Below are 14,708 nucleotides of genomic sequence, written 5' to 3'. Positions count from 1 at the left end.
CCAGAGAGAGAGAAAGAGAAAGAGAGAGAGAGAGAGAGAGAGAGAGAGAGAGAGAGAGAGAGAGAGAGAGAGAGAGAGAGAGAGAGAGAGAGAGAGAGAAAGCGACAGACAGACAGACCGACCAAACCGACCGACCGACCGACCAACCGCGCAACACACACACCACACACACACACACACCACACGCACAACACACACACACACACACACAACACACGCACACACACACACACCACACACACACGCACCACGAACCCACACACGCACACCGACACACACACACACCGACACACACACACACAGCCATTCTCCTGAAAATGTCCAAAAGATGAATCCATGGTTTACAGATGCAGAGCAAGATGCATTGTCCTATATGAAACTCGGAAAGTCCAAGTTGCATGGTCCACAGAGAAAGCTGGGGTTGACATACTGGGAGGCGCGCAAGGTGTTTGGATCCGCAAACTACTGACAGTGGTTCACTGTGAAGTGCCTGTAGCCTGTCGCAGTCAATGCACTCCTGTAAGTGCCCCATTGGTCACTGATGACGGTGGTTCCCGGACGCACTTGTTTAACCACACCAGCCACAAGACAGGATGTTTCTGGCGGTCACCTACTCCTAATATTCTTAATACCCACTTTTTCCGTCGCCATGTTGCACCGGCCCTTCTGTGGTGATACTGTAAATACACAAGAGAGTAAAGTAAGTGAGTAAGTAAGTACATTTTACTTAAAAAGCACATAAAACAGTACAAAACTGACCAAAGTGATACAGATATTAAAAGGAGAAGGGAACAATGTCAGATAAAATCCATGCAGCTTGGCCTGCAAGTTTTTTTTAAAATATGCAGCACCATGGGTGACATCATAAAACCTTAAGGTGGTCCAACAACATGTTGCTGTACTGCTTCACAGTGGTACCTCTCCAGCCCCCCAGGGGAGGTTGAGATGGCTGCGGTGCTTAGTTGCCTTTAGGGGGCATTAGTCTACTTTATTTTTTCAATACTAACGGGGACGTTGGCAGGCTTATGATGAGGTCAAGGGGGTTTTGGGAGGCTCACCTTGCTTTTATTAAGGAAACAACTTTCATCAATAGCTGCAAACTCTCAACGATCTCCAACCATTTGACCATGGCGTCTTATGTGGGCATTTATTGCATGATTGCAAATCCATCCGACTGTTCCAGCCATCTCTGACCGTGTCCGGGAACTCCTCGCAACTCCATCCTGCATCATGTCACTCTTTCTAAGCACAAAACCTGAAAGAAACTGACCAAAGGCAGAATAGAAAAAATAATTAAATATATAGTCAGTAGACAACACAGCACTGTAGTCTAAAATTCCCTCGTAAAGACAGTATAACCCCTTCATATTAAACTATTAGAGGCAATTTCTGGCAATATCATTTCTAAAGAAAAAGTTTATGTAGTTTAGGACACTACATCTACATCTTGAGAAATGGCCGCCACATTGAATTATCTTGTGGTCAGTGTTTTTTTTTTCCTGAAGTGTGACCCTTAGAGAATATTTCAGCTAAATTCCATGTCTTTACACCAAAGTAAGTGGCTTTTACAGTAACTATTAGTAAAAATGGGCGCCATACTGACTTTAAGTGTGGCCAACATTTTTTTTCCTAAAAAGTGACCCTCAGATAGTATTTCAGTCATATTGCATTTTTTAACCAAAGTAAATGGTTTTATACTAACCATTCAATAGCAGTGGCAGCCATCTTGGAAAATGCTGCCTATATTACAATGTTGTGTGGCCCGCTTTTTTATTAAAGAAAGTGACCCTCAGAAAGTATATTTGACAAATTCCATGCATTTATACCAACGTGTATGACTATGTCACTAAGCTGCTCAAGTACATCTAGCAGAAATTCACCCCTTTCAACTCCCTTCCACAGGCACACACAGAAGTCATAAGTCCATTGAAGGAGTTCTGCCAGTTCTACTCTACTGGCTGGTAATCTTATTTGCTACTGGTTTGTCAAATTATTACGCTTCCAAAAGTGACCACTGGGGGGCTTAAATACAGTATATTATATTGCAATTCAGTGGTAAGGCATGGCAAGCCACCTCTTCAAACAAGTTTTCTTGACTGGGATGTGCACGACAGGCTGCTAGGCCTAATGGAACAACACCATAGATTTCATTTCTACGGGCTTGCAATCTGTCTTGGCCTCACTAGGCTAAAAACAGAGATCCAGAAACGCAACAGAAGCATATTGTCTTTCTTGTATTTTATAAATATGTTTTTGTGAAAATGATAGACAAACACATAGGCCTACAAAACATGCATCAAAGTTTCTAAGCTTAAATGAAGAACCATGAATTACTGTAGCTGAGTTGCACCAAGTGATTGCTCAGTCATTATCCAAACTACTTCGTTTTAATTGGAATGTTGAAGTTACTAAAATTAATATATGAACCACCAGCATGAAATACACTACAAATGAGATGAATTATTCAAAATAAAGTACTCACAGGAGCTGCTTGAACAAGCACGTTGTAGGGGTGACAAAGAGAGCTGTCTGCATCGTTGTAGCATGGTCGAAATGGCTACAATAACACTTCCGCTCGTAACTTCCTGTTCAAATCTTTTGTCAAAATAAAAGTCACGAATAGCTTGGTGATTACATTAGTTTTACCACAACCGTAAATGCTGCTGACTATTGCATATAATGAAAATCAAAATTATGCATTTCGATTTTCCTTTCATGCAATGTGCACTATTTACAATTGTGGTAGAACTAATGTAATTAAAAAGCTATTCGTGACTTGTATTGTGAGTTGAACAGGAAAGTGAGAACAAAGGCGTTGTTGTAGCCATTTTGGCCATGCTACAACGATGCAGACAGCTCTCTTTGTCACTCCTACAACGTGCTTGTTCAAACAACACATGTAAGTACTTTATTTTGCACAATTCGTCTTACATGTAGTGTATTTCATGCGGGTAGTTCATATATAAATTTTAGTAGCTTAAAAATTCCAATTAAAACGAAGTAGTTTGGATAATGGCTGAGCAAACACTTGGTGCAACTCAGCTACAGTAATTCATGGTTCTTCATTTAACAGCTATGATACATGTTTTGTAGGTTTATGTGTTCGTTTATCAATTTCACAAAAATGATTCAGTAAAATACATGAAAGACAATATGCTGCTGTGGTGTTTCCAGATCTCTGTTTTTAGCCTAGTGAGGCCAATAGAAATTGCTAGCCTGTAGAAATGAAATCTATGTCGTTCCATTATCTCAACCTGTAGTGCACATCCCAGCAAAAAAAAATAACATGTTTGAAGAGGTGTTTTGCCATGCCTTACCATTGAAATGCAATACTGTATTTAAGCCCCTAGTGGTCACTTTTGGTAGCATAATTTGACAAACCAGTAGCAAATAAGAACACTACCAGCCAGTGGAATGGAACTGACATAACTCCTCTCCAATGGACTTGTGACTTCTATGTGTGCCTGTGGAGTGGAGTTGAGAGGAGTGAATTTCTGCTAGATCTACTAGAGCAGCGTAGTGACATAATCGTACACTTTGGCATAAAAGCATGGAATTTGGCAAATCACTCTAAGGGTCCCTTTTTGAATAAAAAAGCTGGCCACACAAAATTGTAATATAGCCGGCATTTTTCAAGATATCTGCCACTGCTATTAAAGGGTTATAATAAAAACCCTTTACTTTGGTTAAAAATGTAAATGGCTGAAATATTCTCTACGGGTCACTTTTTAGAAAAAAAAATGCTGGCCTCACTTAAAGTCAATATGGCACCCATTTTTCAAGATGGCCGTCTCTGCTACTAATGGTTACTGTAAAAGCCACTTACTTTGGTATAAAGACATGTAATTTAGCTGAAATACTCTCTAAGGGTCACACTTCAGGGGAAAAAAATCACTGGGCACAAGAAAATTCAGTATGGCGGCCATTTCACAAGATGTAGATGTAGTGTCCTAAACTCCATACACTTTTTCTTTAGAAATGATATTGGCAGAATTTGCCAGTAATAGTTTAATGTGAATGGGGTTATACTGTCTTTACGAGGGAATTTTAGACTACAGTGCTGTGTTGTCTACTGACTATATGTTTAATTATTTTTTCTATTCTGCCTTTGGTCAGTTTCTTTCAGGTTTTGTGCTTTAGGCAGAGTGACATGATGCAGGATGGAGTTGCGAAGAGTTCCAGGACATGGTCAAAGATGGCTGGAACAGTCGGATGGATTTGCAATCATGCAATAAAGGCCCACATGAGACGCCATGGTCAAATGGTTGGAGATCGTTGAGAGTTTGCAGCTATTGATGAAAGTTGTTGTAATAATAGCAAGGTGAGCCTCCCAACGCCCCCTTCTCTTCATCATGAGCCTCCCAACACCTACTTGACCTCATCATAAGCCTGCAAACGCCCCACTTAGTATTTAAAAAATTAAGTAGACGAATGCCCCCTAAAGGCAACTAAGCACCGCAGCCATCTCAACCTCCCCTGGGGGGCTGGAGAGGCTGGAGAGGTACCACTGTGAAGCAGTACAGCAACATGTTGTTGGACCACCTTAAGCTTTGATGTCACCCATGGTGCTGCATATTTAAAAAAAAAACTTGCAGGTCAAGCTGCATGGATTTTATCTGACATTGTTCCCTTCTCCTTTTAATATCTGTTCATCATTTTGGTCAGTTTTGTACTGTTTTATGTGCTTTTAAGTAAAATGTACTTACTTACTCACTTACTTTACTCTCTTGTGTATTTACAGTATCACCACAGAAGGGCCGGTGCAACATGGCGACGGAAAAAGTGGGTATTAAGAATATTAGGAGTAGGTGACCGCCAGAAACATCCTGTCTTGTGGCTGGTGTGGTTAAACAAGTGCGTCCGGGAACCACCGTCATCAGTGACCAATGGGGCACTTACAGGAGTGCATTGACTGCGACAGGCTACAGGCACTTCACAGTGAACCACTGTCAGTAGTTTGCGGATCCAAACACCTTGCGCGCCTCCCAGTATGTCAACCCCAGCTTTCTCTGTGGACCATGCAACTTGGACTTTCCGAGTTTCATATAGGACAATGCATCTTGCTCTGCATCTGTAAACCATGGATTCATCTTTTGGACATTTTCAGGAGAATGGCTGTGTGTGTGTGTGTGTGTGTGTGTGTGCGTTGGTCGGTCAGTCGGTCGGTCTGTCTGTCTGTCGCTTTCTCTCTCTCTCTCTCTCTCTCTCTCTCTCTCTCTCTCTCTCTCTCTCTCTCTCTCTCTGGATAAATGTATGTAAGCCTGTGGTATGTTATTGTGTGATCCCTTGTTTAACATTTTTGCTTATTAAAATTTGTACACAAACTGGTGTTTTTATTGATAATGTTAGTTAATCAGAAGTTCTTCTCTGAGTACATAGTAACATATTCTGAATATCACTTCTTCATGCATTAGCTAATGCTATAGTACTCATTATCATGTCATGACCGCAGAATAAGGGGCAAAGATTCAGTAGTTAAGCGTAAAATCTTTTGTGAGTATATATTAACACACTTGGAATATCTCTTCTTTATACATTAACTAATGCCATAGTCATCATGACTTCTATTATGACTCCAAATATGTTGTTAAATAATACATTAATTAATCATTACTTTAGATATGACCTCATACAGAAAAATATTACTTGTGTGGTGCTGGTTACAAGATCATCTTAGACGAAGGCCTACCCAATAATCCCCCCCCCCCCACCCCCCCCACCCCCTTTCAACAAGCAGACCTTGACACATGGGACATAATATGATATAGCTTGTATATTAATATTACAAATGACTGCGGCTGGTCTCAAGAATGTGAAGTGGGAAATGATCTCTGGCCAGAGTGGGGTAAGGTGAGCCACGGGGTAAGGTGAGCCACCCCACTCTTCTCGAAAAAGGTGAATACATTTTAACATGTCACCACATTCTAAGGTGGTGGAAATCCTTTTCTAACACCTGTGAAAAAGTGAAGCATGTACCAAATTTGGCAAGAGATATATGTGAAAATGTGTTTTTTTTATTGCTCTTTAAGTGAATTCAATGTATATTCAAAACATGGATGATTTAGAGAAAACAAAAATAGAACAATTTCTGGTCTCATCATGTATGAAATGTTACGTAATAAGCTACTATATGAGTGATATTTTCAGTCTTTTTGCACTTGTATGATAATTTTATGAGCATTTATTTACATAATTTTGGCATGGGGTAAGGTGAGCCTTTTGAGATGGGGTAAGATGAGCCGCTTATCCTAATGGGATGCATAATGGTTGAAAAACATGTTATGATATTTCAGCATAATCAGATAATTTCTTTCATATCATACCCAGGTGAGTTGAGATTAATGACTTTATGCATGTTTCAGCCAATTCAAACAATAATATTAACTTTTTTCTACATTTCACTCTGCATTGTTCGCCATTGTATTCAAACAAAGCTGTAAGGGCCCACAATATGTATTTTTTGGCATAGTTCTGTTGCTTTAGTTGTTTTATTTCATAGATTCATTAGTTACATTTGTTATAATAAATAAAACTTGTTTAGCTGAGATTTTTGCCTGGGCTCAATTTACCCCAAGCAGTGGCTCACCATACCCCATAACAAGGGGTAAGATGAGCCACCAGAAAAAATATTTTTAAAAGGCAATATCATTTTAACCATGACAGTTTATCAATTAGTTTTTGCTCTAATAGTATCAGGACACTTTGAAATTTGGTATGATGTGAAAATGTTAACCGAATACGCCTTCATCGCTTAGCTGTGACGAAAAATGTAAAAAGTGGCTCATCTTACCCCAGTCTCCCCACGATCTGGCATTGTTACAGCAGTGTTAATACACAATATATTAACAGTTGGACACATGATATATTAACAGCAGTGTTATCAGCAGTGTTAATACATGGTATATTAACACTTGGAACTCACACCATGAATTCACCTTTGATTTGCACAATTAGTTAATAGTGGGTCATTATGATTCCAAGCAGGACTCCATTCTCATTACTAGTATACTAACCATCAATGCATACATAGGTCATGTGTTAATTAACTATAAATCATACATTACTTCCAACATAATTCCAATAGTATTCATGTACCCTTATTGTAAAGTGTTACCAACATTTCTGAGGGATGTTTCAGTTTTCTTTCCCCTTTTCTTTTAATCCGTTCAGACATAGTGTCATGAATTTCCTGTTACCTGAATGACACTACTGAATTTGTGATGCATTGATCACGACACTGTGTTATGTCATTATCCTGCAGTACTGTGGTACTTAACTTTTCAATGACTGTTACTGGATGTCACTGGAGGTTTGCCGTGCATGAAGCAGCTTCCTCACACTGGGGTTGAGTACCTCAGAGTAGCGACTGTGCTGTGAGTTGGGTTTACCTAACTGGACTCACTAGTCTAGTCATTAAAGCAGTTGGTTTGTTTTGCTATCTCCCAACTGTGATTTATTTCTTTATTTTATTTGTCAGTTTTGTTTGACTCTGTCTGGGTTTTATTTTGCTTTAAGGATGGTTTATGGTTGGTTATGTCTAAATGTACACGTTGGGTGAGATTTATCCTTGCATTTTATATAAGCCTACTTGTTTCAAAATATTATGAGAAGCAGTTATGACTTAATTTTCTTGCGTTCAAAAGTGGTTATGTGCCACAGTTTCATGTGAGGACAAATCTCATCCTATCTTATTAGTTGTAACGATGTGGACAGCAAGGTGGTTTGTGTTGCCAGTTTGATGAATTGTGTGTAGTGTTTTGATGGCGTGTGTTCCCATACTTTGTTTTCCTCTCCCTATTTTAAATGTGCTGTCCTTACTGACAGGAGTTGGGCTAGGCCCCTACATCTACCATGACCTCATGAACGACGGACAGTGAAGAATTGCATGCCAATATGTTTTGGTTCTGTTTGGAAGTGTTTGTGTTTCATTTAAAAAAAAAAAAAAAAAAAAATTGGTTTATAACTTTCTGGGTTATGCTGTATTTTGTTTTTATTTTCTCTCCGAATTGGTTTGATTTTCTTTTGTGGACTTTTGTTTTTGTGTTAACAATTATCCTCCTCGTTTACTGTGCTCACAGCCTGTTTAGGTATGACTTCGGTGTTATTGAGTCATGTGGATGACACATGCCTCAAACAGGAGAGACATTTTAGGATATTTACAGATGTTTTATGCATAATGTTTATTTTGTTTGGTATTGATTAATTACTAATTCTTTAAAGCACATGAAATAATGACTGTTTTTGAAGTGTGCTACTCCTCAAATTAATGAATAGTGCATCAAACAAATGCATGTTAAATGAGATATTATTCTAAAACTTCACCCCTAACCTAACCTAACACATTTAATTACAACAATGTTGATTTCACTAACCATATTTAGAAACACATTGAGAATGATAAATGTTTAGAGTAGAATACTTTTCGCTGTTCTTCATTTTCAGCAGGAAAAGTCCCGAGTTGCACGCAGGGCCGCTGACAGATTTGGCTGGGCACGGGACAAAGTCATCTGAAAGGGCCTCCTCACCCAATACATGCAATGTAGTGAGGACCCAATTCTGCCCCCCCCCCTTCTCCCAGGGCCCGGGGCAACTGTTCCCTTTGTTCCCCCTTGTCAGCTTCCCTGGTTGCACGTTAAGACTTGGAGTGGAGAGAGCCGCCCGGTTGCATCAAAAAGGGACTGAATGTTTACATTCTGTCCGTCTCAGTTCTGCTGGGGTGAACAAGGAGCTCCCCTCAGCTTTAGAGGTTTGAGTTCCCCACAGCCAATGGTGAAAGCAAGCGTGAGACTGTGTTTTTCCTTACAAGCTGGATGAAAAAGGTGCTGGACATTTTCTATGAACATGGACTTTGAGAGTGGGTACAAATCCCAAGATGATTGATAGACACGGATGGCGAAGTGAATATTACGTGTACCTGTACCTGTCATACATTGCTTATGTGTGTTTAAACTTCATTAGGAGAACAAGAAAATTATTGTGTTTTAGTTATTAGAATGACACCATAGAAGTTTTAACTGTGCTATACCCATTTAAAATCTTTAAGGAATGTCTTAGTTGCTCCCTATGCTCATGTGAAAGCTGGTAAAATAATGGTTCGTCTAGCTGGTCCATTACCTAAATATTTATGCTGACCTAGTGCCTTGCAGGAAACAAGACAATGCTCTCTCTCTCTCTCTCTCTCTTTCTCTGTCTCGCTCTCTCTCAACGAATCTTCCAACAGTACCAACCCTGGTTATTAAAGGAATCTATTGGTCGGACACAAGTTGAAACCTTTGCCCACAACGAGGTTGGGGAGGTATTCGTGCTCCTGTCTGAATGACAGATCTTTATAGTGTCTGATTTAAAGTGACACCCTGCGTTGTCTACGCAGATGTATGTGTGCCTTTGAATGATTCCAATGAATGACAAAAAAAACTGTTGATTTTGAGAAAGTGGTTTCCTGGACAAGCATGGGTACAGCCTTGTTAAAGAACTGAGACAATTTGGAACTGTTAATGATTTCCAGCCTAATTAATATGGAGCAGACTAACGCAGTGCACTGATTTAAAATACTTCTGACTTTGCTATTTGAACATTTTTATTCTACACACCATGCGTAAAAGCCACGGTGATGGTTAAGTAATAATGGTTAAATTTCATAAACACATGGGAATATGTGAAAAGATTTACTGCATTTATACATGTTATTATGAATTTATAACCTCATCTTAACCTTTTACTATTCCTATATTATGTTCTCATTCTATTCTTATAGTCTGGCTGGGAAAGTCCTAGTGACATATTCTTGTGTGTAAGCTTTTCTGTAATGGGCCACGGGACCCTCAATATTGGAGACATGTGCATCTAATTTGTGTGGTCACAAGGCTGCTGAACAACGAAATATGAAACTGCATACGCTGGACAACAAGACAATGGACAGTGCATCTGGCCATGCGGGACCCCACATGCGCAGAAGACGCACACACCATGGACTGTGGGGTTGGGGGATGTTTAAATAGGATTGTTTTCTGTACTTACTTCAGGACTTATTGAGTGGAAGACTTCATGTCTCCACGCAATAACTACTCCGGCCGTTAAACAATAAAATCTGCTCGCAGATTTTAAATGCTACCTCTGTTTCCTGTGTGTTCTTTCAGGTCAATTTGATAAGGTAATACAGTGAAATTGTTAAAGTGAAAATGTGAAATTATTCACAGCGTCAGCTAAGTGCAATATAATGTAATGTAATGTAACCTGAGAACTTAATTACAGTAGAGGGCCTAGGGATTTTCATTTGCAGCATTGCAGTAAAAAAAATCTCTTCACAAAAAAAATCATCAAAGTCATTATCAAGCTGTTCACGTACCGCTGAAGCATTCACTTTTTGTTTTTAATTAAACAAGAAACAGATCAAAAATTGAATAGGTAGGTGAAAATACAGCCAAGTGATTAACATTTTCAGATGGACTTACCATTTTTTGTTGAATGCCATCAATTAGTCTCTCATCATTTGGCCATTGACTGAGAACAAGAGCCAGCTAATCTATTACTGCAGGACAGCTGCTGAGAAACATGGTCCAGTAGGAGTCCCACCCACTGAATTCAATAAATAAACAACTGAAAAATAAGGGGGAAGAGAAGCTTTAATTATGCACAAGGTGAATGAATAAAACTTTTAGAGATCAACATCTGATCACACATCTAATTTCTGAACAGCATGATTATGAATTACCCTTTCTTTCATTCATTCTTTCTTTCTTTCTGTCTTTCTTGCTCTCTCTCTCTCTCTCTCTCTCTCTCTCTCTCTCTCTCTCTCTCTCTCTCTCTCTCTCTCTCTCTCTGTTTGTGTGTATTATTACTAACCATCAATCAAAGATTGCTTGTGGAGGTTGTTGTGCCTACAGCAACCCTTCCATCTAGTCTAGTTTGGGGCCTGTGTCATTTTAACAAGATTGTACACTGATGCTTGATATGTGTAGTACACCCCCCCTTAATGAGGCCTACAAGGTCTCAGGAGACTAGGACAAGGGCGAAAAGAACTAATTGAACTAATGTAACTAACTAATGCAACTTTGCAGTTGCAGTTGCCCGGTGGTGTGTGTGTGTGTGTGTGTGTGTGTGTGTGTGTGTGTGTGTGTGTGTGTGTGTGTGTGTGTGTGTGTGTGTGTGTGTGTGTGTGTGTGTGTGTGTGTGTGTGTGTGTGTGTGTGTGTGATGTCATTGGTGCGAGAGAGAGCGAGAGAGCGAGAGCGCGCGCGAGAGAGAGAGAGAGAGAGAGAGAGAGAGAGAGAGAGAGAGAGAGAGACCACTAGCCATGAAACTGAACACTAAATACTTAAAGGGATTTGGGGGTACACAGACCATTTCAATTTTCCCAGAAACCCTACATGAATATTTATCAGCATCATCTGCTAGTCCTGGCTTTGCCGCCTGTTTGGCATGCGTGCACTGACATATGCATCCACAGACGGAGATGGGCAGACGCGGGAGGTGAACGCAAGTGTGCACAGACGGTTTCCTAATCTGTGTTTAACAAGTTCAGAGACCCTCCCAAAAGACCCTGCTAATAGACTACACTGGTTGAGAATGGCTGAGGCCTGCGCCACAGGAAACAGGAAGTATTCCTAAAGGGGGCACACAAACACCCCAGTAACATAAATGTATCTGTGAGCATTGTTTGCTGCTTTCCCATTCACTTTACATTGGATGAGGTCAGGCGCTGCCACACTAAACTGTAGCTCTCCATGTGCTGCACTGAATACTAGCCTGGGGTCCGTTTCTCGATTATTGTCGTTGCTAACCGTCTTAAGACCGTCTTAAGAAGTAACACCATTCCCTTGGAATTAGTGGTGAGCGTCGCTGTCAAGATGCAGTTGAGTTGCTCGTACGAAGGACTTTGCTAACGACGATAGCAAAGACACTTTCGAGAAATGGACCCCTGATTGTCACGACGGTGCGTTAGTGTACACAAACTGCCGTCTGGTAGCACTACAGTTAGCATGCTCTTCTCGAGTCAGAAAATAAATGGTGCATTTATTGCTACTCACCACCAACAAAATCCTCCAAAAAACGTTCTCTTTTCATCTCTAAAGAGTCAATATAGTAGGACTATAAAGTCTGTCCTGTGACTCATCAATGCGAGCTGCCGTTGGTATTTAAGCAATAAATGCTCCGTTTACTTTCTACCAGAGAAGAGCATGTTAATGGCAGCGCTACCAGACGGTAGTGTGAGTAGCTCTCAACCAGGGGGCTCCAGAGCTACACACACGCACCGTCAGTGAGAACCAGGCTAACTGAAAACAGCATATCCACTACAATGTTGAGAAATGCTCAACTCTTGACTCTTGATTGTGCTGCTCTTTCCCTTTGGCCCATGTGACCCATGGTGACCCCACTTTCACAAACATTCAGATAGAATGGATCTCTCACGTGTTCTGATTGTGGGCTGCCAAATTGTTTCATTTTAGAGTTGATCAATGTGAGTCTGTTTGGGGGTCTATTCAGTGAAATACAGTGTACTCTGAAGAGTGTATTCTGAAGCTCCACCCCAGCGAAACATCAACAGAAACAAAGCTGTTTCCGTCTAGATGTTTACAGTTTTGTCCCTCTCCTTATCCCCACCCCGTGGGGAATAGGAACAGCAAGTGCTGCTTTCTATCAGAGAATCATGAGAACAACTCTCGCCCTTCAACAGCAAGAGTGAGGACGCTGGCAGCTTTTACCAGGCCTAGGGACAAAAACATCTGAAAGCCCCCCCCCATTCCAATTTGTCCTTCCCTGCCGGCTTCCCTGAGCGAGAGTAAACAATGCATTACAGACGAATAAACATGACAATGAATGGGAGCTAATGAGCACGACTCAATCATCTTAGCAACCACTAGCCTGTAAATGGTGGTCTGTCAGTGTAATTTTCCCAAATTGCCGAGCATGATGATGAAGACATTTTAAAAACCTTGTTAGTTGCTTACGACGACAGCAGCAGTAAAATGAGGGCTTAATTTTTTTGCGGTGAGTTGCTTTACTACGCTAATAAGCATCAAGCTGTAAATGGCAGAAACATCTGGGGAGAAATCTTTTATTCGGTGGAGGAAACTATTAAGATATGCCAAGCACCATCTGGCTAAGTTAACACAAACAACATGCTTCGTGTTTAATGAACTCTTAAGTTTTGTTCCGCTGTAAGATCAACTCTCTCTTCTCGTTGGTCTTTGACAGTGGTGACTGCTTAATCCTGAGTTGTTTTTCTATTTTTTTTGTTTTTTCTAAATGCAGCCCAATAATTTTGATTGACAAGTGACAGAAAACGCAAACAAAAGCAATGGATGAACTGCTATTTCGATAGAAGAACAAACAAATGCTAGGAGATTAGTTATGGGGAATTGTCTTTTAATAAGTTACAGTACAGACACCAACATACAGACACACATTGACACACATACACATTCAAACACACTGAGGCATAGACACAGACGCACATACACACTGATAGCTAAAAATAGAATTAATTACTCTCGAAAAAATAAGTTGATGTTTTGCAAAGTTGGTAAATTGTTCTAATAGCTATAAACTTTAAATCTTGTTTTATGTCTTGCCAAGAAACACACAAACCGTACAAACTCTCTCACTCCCTGTGTGAAACACAATGACATTCACACATAAACATGCATGCACGCAAACAAGCGCGCGCACACACACACACGCACGCACGCACGTACACACGCACTCTCTCTCTCTCTCTCTCTCTCTCTCTCTCTCTCTCTCTCTCTCTCTCTCTCTCTCTCTCTCTCTCTCTCTCCCTCCCTCTCTCTCTCACACGCATACATGAGATGAAAGTTCCCTGCCAGCATTCAGCACCTGCAGTGAAGATAAACCAGGAGAGCCCACCCAGACACAAGCATTAGTATTCAACACACACACACACACACACACACACACACACACACACACACACACACACACACACACACACACACACACACACACACACACACACACACACACACACACACACACACTCAGTGACAGTGCGAAGTACTTTCAGCAGTACCCCAAAATTTGTGTTGCTACAATTGCTCTTTTTTTCACCTAGCAGTAATTCAACATTCCTTCCCTCAGTTCCAGTGTGGCAGCCAAGCCCTGGGTCGCTAGCTGTGGTGCTGAAATTTCAACCCGTGGTTTCCATGTCTCGTCTACGGAGAAATAAAATACTGCTATTACGCCCCTTCAGTTTTTAATCAAAACATTTCCTGCGGCTAGAGGGTAAGCGAGGTAATGAGCCTAATGTGACCTGCCATGTTGATTACTGCCAGTTACACGACGGACTGCAAAGTGAGTTGTTCAGAGTGATGCTGTACGCAATCTCTACACAACAGTCAATTTTGCATTTTTTGAATTCAACACTTGGAGGGAGAGGGGGACCAACCCAAAGAGTGTTTAATTGAACTCTCTAAGTGTTGAATTTTCCACTTAATATTTCAGTATAAGGTATACAACATTGGGACAAAATATATTCCAGTACATCCCTGTGTCAGTGGCTCAATTTCAAAGCCATTTCTTCATTTCAGGATAACAAAAATAAATATTATTAGAGTTTAGAAGTAGTGTTGTTTCTCATTATATGAACTAAACTACAGGCAATATGGTGGAGGTCAAAGAAGTAGAGAGAGAGAGAGAGAGAGAGAGAGAGAGAGAGAGAGAGAGAGAGAGAGAGAGAGAGAGAGAGAGAGAGAG

At 40.6% G+C, this 14,708-nt stretch overlaps 2 long non-coding RNA genes across 2 annotated transcripts; one reads left to right on the top strand and one right to left on the bottom strand.

The window, feature by feature from the left end:
- Positions 1–295: 295 nt before the first annotated feature.
- On the bottom strand, positions 296–2,515 carry LOC134459728 (uncharacterized). Its single transcript, XR_010036872.1, has 3 exons — positions 2,483–2,515; positions 1,059–1,265; positions 296–677 (listed from the first exon to the last, which is right to left on the bottom strand). It is a non-coding gene; the product is annotated as an uncharacterized LOC134459728 (long non-coding RNA).
- A 118-nt stretch (positions 2,516–2,633) lies between these two features.
- Positions 2,634–5,671, top strand: LOC134459727 (uncharacterized). Its single transcript, XR_010036871.1, has 3 exons — positions 2,634–2,899; positions 4,117–4,321; positions 4,742–5,671. It is a non-coding gene; the product is annotated as an uncharacterized LOC134459727 (long non-coding RNA).
- Positions 5,672–14,708: the final 9,037 nt, after the last annotated feature.

This window comes from Engraulis encrasicolus, chromosome 12 (assembly GCF_034702125.1).
Source record: "Engraulis encrasicolus isolate BLACKSEA-1 chromosome 12, IST_EnEncr_1.0, whole genome shotgun sequence".
Lineage (NCBI taxonomy): Eukaryota > Metazoa > Chordata > Actinopteri > Clupeiformes > Engraulidae > Engraulis > Engraulis encrasicolus.
Note: the sequence above shows the minus strand (reverse complement) of the source record. Positions and strands in the feature narration are given on the sequence as shown.